A 13,239-nucleotide genomic window follows, 5' to 3' on the forward strand; every position below is an offset into this window, starting at 1 on the left:
ATATATTTGATTGTTAAGGACAGGAATGTGGTAGGGAAGGAAGGTGAATGTAACTATGTAAATGGTCAATCCACAGACAGCCCTGTGGTAATAAAATAGTTATGTCTCAACTGAGGTAGCATCTGTATTGCTTCATACTTGTAAGAAAAGACTATAAATCTATGACTTGAAATTATATTGTAGCCATGTAATATAGATCAGTACGATTAAAGAGACATGGCATAGATCTCTACTAATTTGCAACTTCTGAGCATCTAGAATAATTATTAGAAATTAAATGAAAAAGATTCTGCTGAATATTCTCATTTTCATTTCATGCTGTTCAATGTTCTAGCTGAACAGAGAGGTCTCTGTAAACACAATAATGGAAATACTCTACCCTTCTCTTGTGGTATACTGTATAATTTTAGACATTACCATCTTTCATAGTAGATGAAGTCTGAAAAAAGATAACATATATTTCTTTCTTCTGACTGCTGTCCTGGTTAAATTTTGTCAGTTTAACACAAGCTAGTATCATGTAGAAAGAGGAAAACGCAATTGAAAAAATGCTTACATTATGTTGGCATGTAAACAAGTCTGTGGATGCATGTTCTTGGTTAATTATTGCTGTGGAATTGCACAGATTTCTGTGGGTAAACCAATTCTGGACAAGTGTTTCTGAGTTGTGTAAGAAAGCTGTCTCCTGTGATGCTTTGACAGTGTCTGGCAAATACAGAAGTGGATGTTAACAGTCATCTATAGGATGGAACACAGGGCCCCCAATGTAGGAGCTAGAGAAGTACCCAAGAGCTAAAGAGGTCTGCAACACTTAAGGTAGAAAAACAATATGAACTAATCAGTACCCCCAGAGCTCATGTCTCTAGCTGCATATGTAGCAGAAGATGGCCTAGTTGGCCATCACTGGAAAGAGAGGCCTTTTGTTCTTGCAAACTTTATATGCCCCAGTACAGGGGAAAGCCAAGGCCAAGAAGTTTAGTGAGTGGGTAGTGGAGCAGGGCAGGGCAAGAGTATAGGGAACTTTTGGGATAGCATTTGAAATATAAATGAAGAAAATATCTAATAAAAAAAGAAAAACAAAGAATAAAGAAAGAAAGCATGCTGGACAAACCTAAGAAGCATGCCAGTAAGCATCACTTTTTCATGGCTTATGCTTCACTTTCTGCTTCCAGAATACTACCTTGAGCTCCTTCCCTCAATTATGGGTTGTGAACTATAAGATGAAATAAAGAATTTCCTCCCCAGGTTGCTTGTGATTATGGGACTTATAGTGACAACAGTAAACATATGTGTTAAGTTGAGAGATTAATCTATGAAATCAGACCTTATGTGGGAAGTTTCTTTGTGAAGTGGATAGTGGTTAAACCTAAATATAACTTGTTAAAGTACAAAGAATACACTATCCATGCAGTTATATCATTGATCTATATGACTCAGGGATCATCACTGAAGAGGGCATGGAAAGACTGTAAGAGCCTTTGAGAACCAGAAAAATAGTGTCTGTTGAGCATGACAGGACCACTGTACTAATAAAATTCACAGAAGCTATGATTGCCTTCACAATACCTATGTAAGGTTTAGCTAGTCAACCTGGAAGTATAAAGGATTCATGAGCTACCTCACCATGTATAGTCCACTACAAATGGAAAACTGAATTGGGCTTAAACAAAACTCAGGCCTTTCAGTTATGCACAAAGGAAATTTCACAGGACCCCTATTCCTCCTTATTTAACAACATGCAACGGATGAATTCTGGGGAATGTATGGTCATTGCCTTCAGTTGTAAGCAAATGGTAAACTTATCACCAGTCTGTGAGTAGTTCTAAATCTCTGTCCTTACATCCTGGTCAAACACAGAAGGCCACAAAAGAAAAAGAGGAACATTATGTGGAAATATAGGAAAGGGATCTGTAGAGAAGAAGGGAGAAATAGGGACAGTAAGGGTAAGAGGCAGGTGAGAGAGGATGGGGGTAAACAGAATACACTATACACACGTTTTAAATTTCAAAGCACACATTTAATCAAAACAATAAAAAAGAAATTAAAACATGACTTTAAAATGCTACATAAACATTCATCAATCTTTGTTAGAATGATCCTATACTGCACTCAATGTAGTTGTTTGCCAGCCAACAAAATATTTAACAAGATATTCCCCCAGTAAAAGACATAACAAATCATACTACTGCAAAGTAGATGTCCTATATCTATGTAATGGAACACAATTCAGATAGAAAAAAGTGAACTTTGTAGTTCAGCCTCAGAATAGGACACTCAGCAATGAATCTTCTGACTGAAGGGTGAATTATATAAACCCAGAAAGCGAAACAATTATAAATAAACATTAATGTGAATCATAATTTTAACAATATTCATTTGAAGTAATTTTTGTTCCATCATTAGCATAAAGGGAAAATTTAGTAAAACCATAAATTGATTCACTTGGATTAGTAAAACAATACATAGAAAATGAATTTTGGTAAGGACTGAATAACTTGTAGACATAATTACCACACTCTTTATGAGCAAGAAAACCTTGTAGCTATGCAAGTATAGCAGGAAATTTGACCACCTATTATGTAGAGCAATAACGGATCTAATATCATGCAGACTAAATCAGTTTATCTAATGGTAGTTTGAAAAATATTTATTAAAATTAACTTTAAATTGGTATTGGATCTTGTCAAAACTAACTCTCTTTTCTCTCTTAATTCCTGTGAATCCTTAACAAAATGATTGGAAATAATATTGGGATTGGAGGAAGAAGAGAGCCCATGGATATCTTTACTGGTCAATTATCTTTCATAATCCCAGCACTTGGGAGGCAGAGGCAGGGAGATTTCTGATTTTGAGGCCAGCCTGATCTACAGAGTGAGTTACAGGACAGCCAGTGCTACACAGTGAAACTCTGACTCAGAAAAATCAGAAAAAAATCCAACCAACCAACCAACCAAACCAAAAAAACAAAAAACAAACAAAACAAACAAACCAAACCAAACAAACAAACAAAACCCAAAACAGAAACAAAAAACAACCCATAAAAAGAAAAGCAATTCATCCTGTATATGGGGAGAGAGAACTGAATGGGGGCAGGATCTCTGGGGCAAGTTAGAAACCTAGAAAAAGGTAAATTCCCAGAAACCTATGAGGGTGATCCTAGTTAAAACTCCTACCAATGGAGGATATACATCCTGAAATGGACATGTCCTGTACCCAAGTAAGTCTTCCAATCAAGGGACTGGGACACCAATCCAGGCACAAGACAGAAAGCAACAATTTCTGCTGCCAAAAAGATATACTTGAGAAAACACAAAATCGAAATTGATAGAATGCCCAAACAAAAGACTGGCCCAGCTTGAAACCCATGCTATGAGAGCGAGCCTATGCCTGACACTATTAGTGATATTCTGGTATATTCCCAGACAGGTGCTTAGCATAACAGTCACCTGAGAGGCTTCAGTCAGCATCTGATGGAAATTCTTGCAGAGACCAACAACCAAACATTAGGCAGAGTTTGGAGAATTATATGGAACAGGGGGAATGAAGGAATGAAGAAGCCAGAAAGATCAAGGAAACAAGGACTCATACCGAACCAACTTACCAAGGCATATAGGGGCCTAACAAGACTGAACCACTAAACAGCATACATGGGACAGACATAGGCCCTAGACACATATATAACAGTTGTGTAGTTTGGTCTTCAGGTGGAACTCCTAAGAGCAGGACCTGTATTGCCTGCATTTCAATCCCTTTTAACTGTGCTGCCTTGCCTAGGCACACTAAAAGATATGCTTAGTCCTACTACAACTTTATGCTAGGATGGGCTGTTATTTTTGGGAGGCCTCCCTTGAGCCTATGCTGAGGAGAAAGGGAGAACAGGATGATGACAGCCAGATGAGAAGAACCGATTAGAAGCTGTGATCAGGATTTAAAATAAAGAAATTAATAAAAATTATTATCATACAAAGAATATCAGTTTGTATACTACTTATAGATGGAAAATGGTAGGAAAGAGGTCCTTCTATGAAGTTACCAGAAACTATCAAACACTGGGACAAAATCATGAGGAATCTAATAAAACAATGTGACACAAGAGGAACACAGGGTGTCTCAAAAACATTACTTACCAAGCCTACAGTAGGATTGGGTCTGATAACTACAGCTCCATGTAGTGGGAAAAGCTGGGTTCTGAGGATCTGAAGCAACACCTCACAAAAGGCCGGGGCTCCAAACCATTCCCAGCTCTCCAAGCATAATCCTGGCTTCAGAGAAGGAGCACTTTTATTCTCAAAACATCATGGCCTTAGGGAAAGAGTCCAAAATCTAGGCTTCAGGCTGTTACTGGCTCTGGCAAGCAATTTTCTGGGTTTGAGAAGGAGCTATGTTCCTTTTCCATACATAATAGCCACATGGAAAAACATGCTCAATTAGGCCAGCCCTCAACACAAAAGTGTTTTTTCCTTTCCAAATGGTTGTCACCTGGTGTAGTCTTGTCTATGTGGTAAAACTATGCTTTTCTCAAGAAGTAAACTGACCTTTATGGCACACCAGGCTTTAATGACACTCCCTGGAACATGTTGTTAGTGGCCTGTTCTTTGATATGAGGCTAGTGGCTATTTGTAAGTCAGAGTTGCTACTTTGTTATGGCTTAGAGACAAATTTCTGATCAATCTTGGTTAAAAAAAAAAAAAAAAGAACATAGCTGTTTCCATGCAAAACCAGGAGTTCATTTAAACTAGCCCTAACTACTGTCTCTTTCAGGGCTGTGATATCACTATAAATAATTTTAGTTTTAATATATATTTTATATAAAATATTTATATATTTATAATTCTACATTATATAAATATATGCTTAATATGTAAATGTATTTATGTATAAATATATGTATAATATATTTATATGAATATATATTAAATATATAAATATATACACATACACTTTAATCATATATGCATATATTCATATGTATGTTATATTTAAACATATAAACATGTAAATATATTAAAACAATAAACATATATATATATGTATACTATTCATATTTTTGTGCATGTCTGTGTGCGTGTATGTATGTGTGCCTACAGTACCATTAAAAGCCAGAAGAATGCAGGAGATTCCTGGGACTGGAGTTAAACTGAATGTTTAGCATCTAGGTGTTTTCAGGGATGGAACAAGTGCTCTCTTTAACAACCCACATTGCTCTTAACTTGCAAGCAGTCCTCTAGCTACTTTTTTATTTAAAATTTATTTTTATATATTTTAATTAAAATATATTAATCACTTCTCTGTTCTATGCCTCTATCACTTCCCAAATTCTTCTAAACCAATTTCTTCCTTGTTATATGTCCAAATAAGTATGCTCAAATATTTGAATAAAACTTGCTGAGTCCATTTTTATTGGTTGTGTGTAAAGGGTTTCAGGACTGGCAAATTTACGTTAAATAGCCAAATATAGAACTCATCTTTGTCTGAGGCCAGTGCTCCCACTTGTAGCAGAGTTCCACTCTTTAGTGAACAATGGGATGTTAGAAAAACAAAGTTCCCTGCATCCAGAGATCACCAGAGAAACCAGAATTGTTAAACATACAGGGACATCTTCTCAATGAAGGGGATAAAATACCTGGATTCTTTTGTAAAAGCTGGGAGTGTATTTTGTTAATGACCTGTGCTATCTGTGGAAGCAGCCCTCATTTACCTTTTGCTATAGAAGCAGACCATATATAAATTCTCCAGAATGATTATCCTAGACTCTTTTCCTCCTGGATTGTTAACCAACCTTAGATGAAATGTCACATATACTTTATGGCTGGATGACTTCATACTATTGTTGAGACCACATTACATTCTTGGACTTCTAACAATCTCGTCTATAGAACCCACCCTCATGGTCATATGTACTTTGAAATACAGTTTCTATATATTCATACCTTAAGCTTTATTGTGCAACTGTAACTGGACTTACTGAACCTACTGTTGCCTGGAAGTCTTTTGTCAAACTATACTGTGTTTCAAATATGGTAGTAATGAACTGTTTAGTATTAGAATGCCCCAAGTCTGATCCATTTTGAGAAAGTCAATCTGCAACAGGTTTTTATTTTCACCAATTAGTGTGGTTTGGATCCTTGTCTGATACCTTTGGGATCCCTTAAACAGAAGTATGCACCTCTGTGACCTATAATGCCTTGTGTTGGAACATGCTAATTAAGATCAAAGTCTACCATAGCCTGGATAGCCTTTTGAGCTTAGTGCAAAATGGGAACTCCCTTTACCAGCAGGGCTTTTGCTTCTTTGACCTTGTCTGGGAATCCTGGAAGCCCTATATTTGGAATGTCATGTAGCCTTGATAAAAATTACAGATCCAACTCCCTTTCCCTGGATGAAAAACTCATCAGCAAGCACCTGAGATTCCTGGAATGCCTCTACATGCTAATGAGACAACCCAGTACCTTATTCTTTAGCTAGTGAGCTTTTGTATATTCCTACCCTCTAACTTAAAACTATATATCCCTTGGTTAACCCCAATGACATGTATATGATCAAATAAATATTCTCTAAAACCAGGAATATGCTGAGGACAGCTGGAAATGATCTTGAGACATCACCTTTGGGAGGTGTTGCTTCATATCTGAGAACACAATTCTTCCCACCACATGTGGCTGTGGTTGTCAGTACCAAGGACACTGTAGCCTTGCAAAGAAATGTTCTAGAGATACCCTGAATTCTATTTGTGCAGGACTGGTTCATTAGCTCTTTAGCTAGTGAGCTTTTGTATATTCCTACCCTCTAACTTAAAACTATATATCCCTTGGTTAACCCCAATGACATGTATGTGTTCAAATCAAACCTTAACACACAAGCTAAAATCATCACAGAGAACTTTTTCATTGTAGATATTTGAAGAAGGTCCTCCCCTAAAAGAGCTGTAACACTAAGATGCTCAGAGAAGACACCCTGCCATGTGCCTGGATACAAAGGCAGGCATTGTGACTTAGAAGTGGATGAATGTGTGTTTGATCCCTGCATGATGATGCGGTATGCCTCAATGAGAAAGGAAGACATATGTGTGTCTTTTGTATCTTCCCTCAAGAGTATTCTGATGAGAACTCAGTTGTAAATTGATGAATATGGATCCCACACATGTCTACATATTGTCGGACATCAGGATGCTGTTGTGCTTACCGCCATGTCTATGCTCCTGAACTGTTGAAGACCACTGTCAACTCAACTTTGATGAATATGCTAGTCAGCCATGTATCCATGGGGATCTATGTGTGGATGAAGGAACATCTACTACTGCGACTGCACAGATAATTGTTTCTCAGAGACTCACTGTGTGACTTTGATACTTCTTTGTTAGGCAAAGCTTTGTCACAATGATACAACAGATGAAGACACTGTTGACAGCTATGTTTGTCACTGCTGGCCTGGATACACAGGTGCCCTGTGTGGGAAGGGTATAAATGAATGCAGTAGCAACACCTGACAGTTTGCTGGGGAATATGCCAAGCGGTCCTCCAAGGATCAATTGAGACCTATTCCAGACCTGCCTTCCTCCTTCAACTTCCTTGGAGCCAGAGGCTATGTTTATATATTTTGGTCTGGATCCAAAGACAGGAGTATAGTCTAACTGTCCTCCAATAGGCTCCACCCAGCAACTGATAGAGAAACATGCAGAGGCCCTCATCCAAACATCAGACCAAGCTCAGGAAGTCTTATGGAACAGTTGGGTATGCATTGACGAACCATTGTACTACATTTGGCACATCATACAGTAGGCATATAACCAAACTATCTGAGACAAGTTACCAGGTGGAGAGGCAAAGGCCTCTCCAAAAATGCAATTTTGAAGCTTCCACTGCCTAGAACCGGATAGATAGCTGGGAAGGCTTTGCACTGTGGCAGCTGCTGACTGAAACTCAGGGTGCTGATCTCCTAAGAGATACAATCTACTCTGGAAAGCCAGCCCTCTACTTGGAAGAGAAGACTGCTTGTAATGAGGTCCACAAAGAACAGCAGCCTAGTCTGGGTCCACTGAGTCTCTAATCCACTGCCTGGTGAGAGGAACTGACCCAACCAAGCATGACAGAGCACATGGGCCAGAAACTACAGGTTGATGCCTGGGAATGAACATCTAAATGTGCACAGAAGCACTGCAAGTAGGAGAGGCCTGTCCAAAGCTGGCAAAAGGCTGATCTGAAACCCTGAGCTATCTGAAAAGTTGGAGCAGAACTAATGCAGCACAAGATAGAAGCTAAAGGTCCCTCAATAATGTATTGAGTTGAAAGAATAAAAAACAAGAGAAGCTAAAGATACAAAAATTTTAGAAATACTGAATTTAAGTGTAAGAAAATAAATTCCTTAGAGAGAAGTTTTGAAATTAAAAAAAAAAAATGTTTCCTACATTTGAAGTGGAAGGAAACAAAATGACTCAATGCATCTTGTTTCAACAAGAACTCTCTTTGCTTAGCAGCATATAAGTGGCTGTTTTTTCAATTGTTATAGGTTTTTATGTTATCTTTGGAAGAAATCTAAATAAGACTCAGAGAAAGAAGAGACTTAGAAATAAAATACTAAATTAAGGAGCAAAAAAAGACATTGAAGGAATTTTTAAAGCAAAATAAGAAACCCTCAAAGAAATCAAATCTGGAATTGACAATCACATCAAAAAAAATGTAGTTCTAAACAAAAATTTCCACAGGAGTTTGAGAAATTAGAATGGTAGCCCATAGAGGTTCAATATATTGAATTAATAATCCAGATTCTGTTTATTGATGTTAACTTAAAACGATATATACTGTGGATTGTGTTTTTCATTTTATAGAGCTAGGGGAATTGAGATATGTATACATATTAATACATCATACAATTGATACATGTTTGCAATTCCAACAGGCTTATGGGAATGATTCTAAAATTATACATTTATTAGAGTTGATAGATCTTGGAGATGCCTTAACAGTTGTATAATGATGTGTAGAAATATATGTCCATTAAAATACAACAATTTTATGGACAATTTTGCATGAAGCTTATTCTGAACATAGCTTGCAGTCCTATAGGTCAAGCCATTGTAAAAAGAACTAACAGGACATTACAAGGGAGCAGGTATGTTATTTCCCAAAGATGGTTTAAAATGTGGTTTGGTGATTTTACATTTTCTAAAAAGACAATAAGACAAATCTCACAACTGCTAATATATACTGGATTTTAGAAAGAACTGAATTAGATCAGCCTATCGATGTCCTAATTCCATAATGAAAGAAAGGAAATATGTTCAGAAGAAGGTATTGTTCTAACAGGAAAAGAGGAGCTTTATCTTCCATCCAAATTATTGAAAATGAGACTTGACTGAAAAAGACCTCTGAAGAACTTGACTACAGACACAAAGGGGGAGATTGGCAACATCCACAATACTAGGTAATGTATGCACTGATCCTGCTACTTGAGATCAGCTCTGAGACAGCCTGAGACATAAGAAAAAAATATGTCTTTACATAGCCAATAGATCTTGTTGACCACAAAATCCTCAAATCCTGGAAGCCTGTGTCAGGAATCACTATGCTCTGTACCTCCATAGTAGCTTGAACTTTATGGGGAGGTACTCCTGTCACTCAAAACACAGTGGCCAATCAGATCCTTCAGGCAGACCTGACAGTCAAAGAGGAGGAAGTTTCTGCCAGGTGCCTGCTTGAGTGGTTTGGTGTGCTATGCTCTGATCTCTGGTGCTGAGCGTTGTGAGGTGCAATCAGGCAAGCGCCAAAGTTTCAACATGGTGAGCACAGGGTCATTGCTAACAGTGTGGAGGAGCAGAGGGCTGAGCTGGGGGAGCTGGTTTTGTGAGTCTTTCCCTGGAGTAGGTGGGAACCAGCTGCCATCTGTAGGGTCCCTTTTGGTGCTACCACTCCTAATAACAAAGGTAGACTCTGAATAACTTCACTGTGGGGGCTGCATCTGCCCAGTGGCTTTTGTGTAGAAACATTCTTGGCAGGATGCAAAAATCGGGTAATCCTAGTTTCTAATATATTCTTCCCTTAATATTTTACATTAAGGTGTAAGCTCCACTTGGAGTTAATATTGTGGAAGTTGCATCTCATGTGTTAGGTAGCAATACAGTATTAAACTCTGGTGTTAAAAATAAGAACTGAAGATGTAAAGGACTTACTAGTGCTTAGTGTTGTGTCGTATAAAAATAAAGAGGAGAAGGAATATGTTTGCTGAATTTTCAGTCAGGTGTGGGGGAAGGGCGTGCCTATGCAGGCCCATGGTGAGGCATCCCTTTCCCCTTAGAGCCCAGCCACACAATAGTATAGTATAGAATAAAGTCTATTCAGGACATGGAGAGGAGAGTTGAGAGGGTTGGAGAGAGAGAGAGAGAGAGAGAGAGAGAGAGAGAGAGAGAGAGAGAGGTATAGGCTGACCATGAACATGTGGACAGAGAGGACAGAGAGGAATGGGGAGAGAGAGGGAGCAGGAACAAGAGGACACAACTAGAGCAAGAAGGCAAGAGAGAGAAGAGGGGACAAGCAGCTCCTTTTATAGTGAGTCAGGCACAACTGGCTGATGCCAGGTAACTGTGGGGCAGAGTCTAAACTAAATGCTAACACTTAGGAGATAGTAACACCAAGGAGAATTTAGCTGAGGGAGTACTGCCTGTAAAACACCCCACCGATAAGCAGTCTGCTAACCAAGTCTGTTAGAGGGATAGAGTGCTAGGATACATGTTTTTTTCACCAGGATTGTCGAGAAATATGGATCCTAACCATAAGAAATCAAACAACTCTCATTTACAAACAGTCACTAGGCCCATCCGCATGTCAGAGAACTCTAACAAGCTGCTCAATGTACCATTACAGGATCACAATCAACCTTATGGCCTAGTGTACCACAGAGGTTCAATTTTCTTCTTGAAAAAGCAATGCTCTGCTACATGGGCAAGATGACATCAGGTGACAACTATTTGAAATATTCAAAAAACAATGTTGTGTTGAGTACTGGCCTGACATGTATGGAGAATTGCATAGCTTCTTCTAAAACCCAGGAACATGCTTGGCAGATCCAGTATCTTGGGAGCTTTCCCTAAAGCCCTGAGGTAGAGAGAAAAAGCAGAGTTCATTCTCTAAAACCAGGAATATGCTGAGGACAGCTGGAAATGATCTTTGGACATCACCTTTGGGAGGTGTTGCTTCATATCTGAGAACACAATTCTTCCTACCACATGTGGCTGTGGTTGGCAGTACCAAGGACACTGTAGCCTTGCAAAGGAATGTTCTGGAGATACCCTGAATTCTATTTGTGCAGGACTGGTTCATTAGAATCCTCCTGAGTGTGTACCATTGTATGATAGTTTCTGCTGACCTCATCAAGTTATTCCATTTCCCCCATATAAGTAGTGTTGAAGATGACATTCTTCTTAAGAACCTTACATAACATAAATCATAGTTTTGCAAGACCTTTCTACCCCAGATTCTATACTCTTTGTCCTACCATCTGCCTGACTCCTTTAGGCATGTCCATTTGACCTACTCAGATAACAACTCAACTGAATGTATCTCATTCCCAGCACTGATGTCCTGCCTAACTAAAAAGGATTACCAGGTCAGACTCTATTCTCCATTAGAATGAGTCCTCACCAAGGTCATACTCTAGATTCTAGGAAGTTTCTAGTCCATTAAGTTTCTACACTAAGCTGAAATGTCCCCTAATTGCATCTGTTTCTCTCTGCACTGCACTGTCTGCCTTTATCTCCTGAGCTGATCCTCCACTCCTGTCCTCAGTCACCCTCATTCATTCACAGAATCTATTCTATTTTCCCTTTCTAGGGAGATCCATGCATTCCCCTTATAGGCCTCCTCTTTTCCCATATCCTCTTTTGGTCTGTGGACTGTAGTTCAAATATCCTTTTCCTAACAGCAAATATCATTTATAGATGAATGCATACTCTATTTGAGTTTCTAGGTCTTGGATCCCCTCTTGGGGTGATTTTTTTTTCTAGTTGCAAAATCTCTGTAATAAGCTCATCCAAGTATCCACTTCTACAATTCTTTACAAGCTCTTTTTCCAAATGCTATTTTAATAAGTCTTTCAGCTTCCCCCAGTGCTCCTTCGAAACCCTAAATTTTCTCTAAGAACATCTTCATTAAATTGCTTAGGCATGCAAAGCAAGGGGGTCAAATCAATATGTTCCATTCTTTCTAGAAGGACAATTCACTAATCCAAGGACGCCCAGTTAATGTATCTAGTTCTTCTACTCTTTCTCCTTTCTTTTTTCTTATACACTTATCTTTCAGTTTCTGTTTTGGGTTGTCCTGATGCTTTTTTTTTTCTTTTTGTATTCTGATTTTAATTCTATTTCCTCATAAGAGGTTACCCCTGACTAGAAGTCCATCATCTATTTAGGTGATCTCACGTGAACCTTGTCCCTATTTTAACTGGTCAATAAAGGCTAGAGCCTGTGCTTGGGGTGTGAAGAAGAAAACTGGGACTGGAGGTTTGAGAGTGGGCACAGATAGAGAGACAGAAGGAAATGAGAGAAGACTGAAGAGAAGGAAGCCATGATGGAACAGAACCACATGGCCAGGAGAAACCATGAATAGCAAGGGTCTTATAGCTGGTGAATAAGTTAGAGTACTATAAATCTGCCCAATCTAGGCTTACAGCTTATGGATAATAACTGGAATGTGTGTTTATTATATGGGATTATTAGGGTTATAAATTCCAGCAACAGTTTTCCACAATAATATTTCATATCCAAATTGTCTATTAATAGAGATCTCCCCTCTTGGGGGCTCTCACCATTTCTCACTAGTCCAGTAGACCCAGATTTTATTCCCCTTCATCTTATCACTTGTATTTTTATGGACATCCATGTCCTTAGTGACCCTGACCTAGTGATACTTTTCCTTGAGGCATTCAATGCTCTTAACTACTAAATTTTCAGATTTCTTAAAAACATTTCCTACTTCAAATATTTCCATATACTACTTAATCCTCATGAGTTGGTTAAAATTTCCCAGAGAACAATTAAGGCATTCATCCTCTACATGCAGAACCCCTTGTCCTATTATGCCTGGGTTGACTGTATATCTAGGGCCAGAGGAGTTTGTCCTTATATACACCAAAGCCATTTCCTTCTCTAGTAATGGATCTACCCCTTTCCCAGAAATTTTTACCAAAGTTATATTTGAAGACTAATATGATATATAAAACAACAGTCAAACATACATGAAAGAGCAACGC

The sequence above is a fragment of the Mus caroli genome, unplaced genomic scaffold, assembly GCF_978045245.1.
Source record: "Mus caroli unplaced genomic scaffold, Mus_caroli_1 scaffold_18, whole genome shotgun sequence".
NCBI lineage: Eukaryota > Metazoa > Chordata > Mammalia > Rodentia > Muridae > Mus > Mus caroli.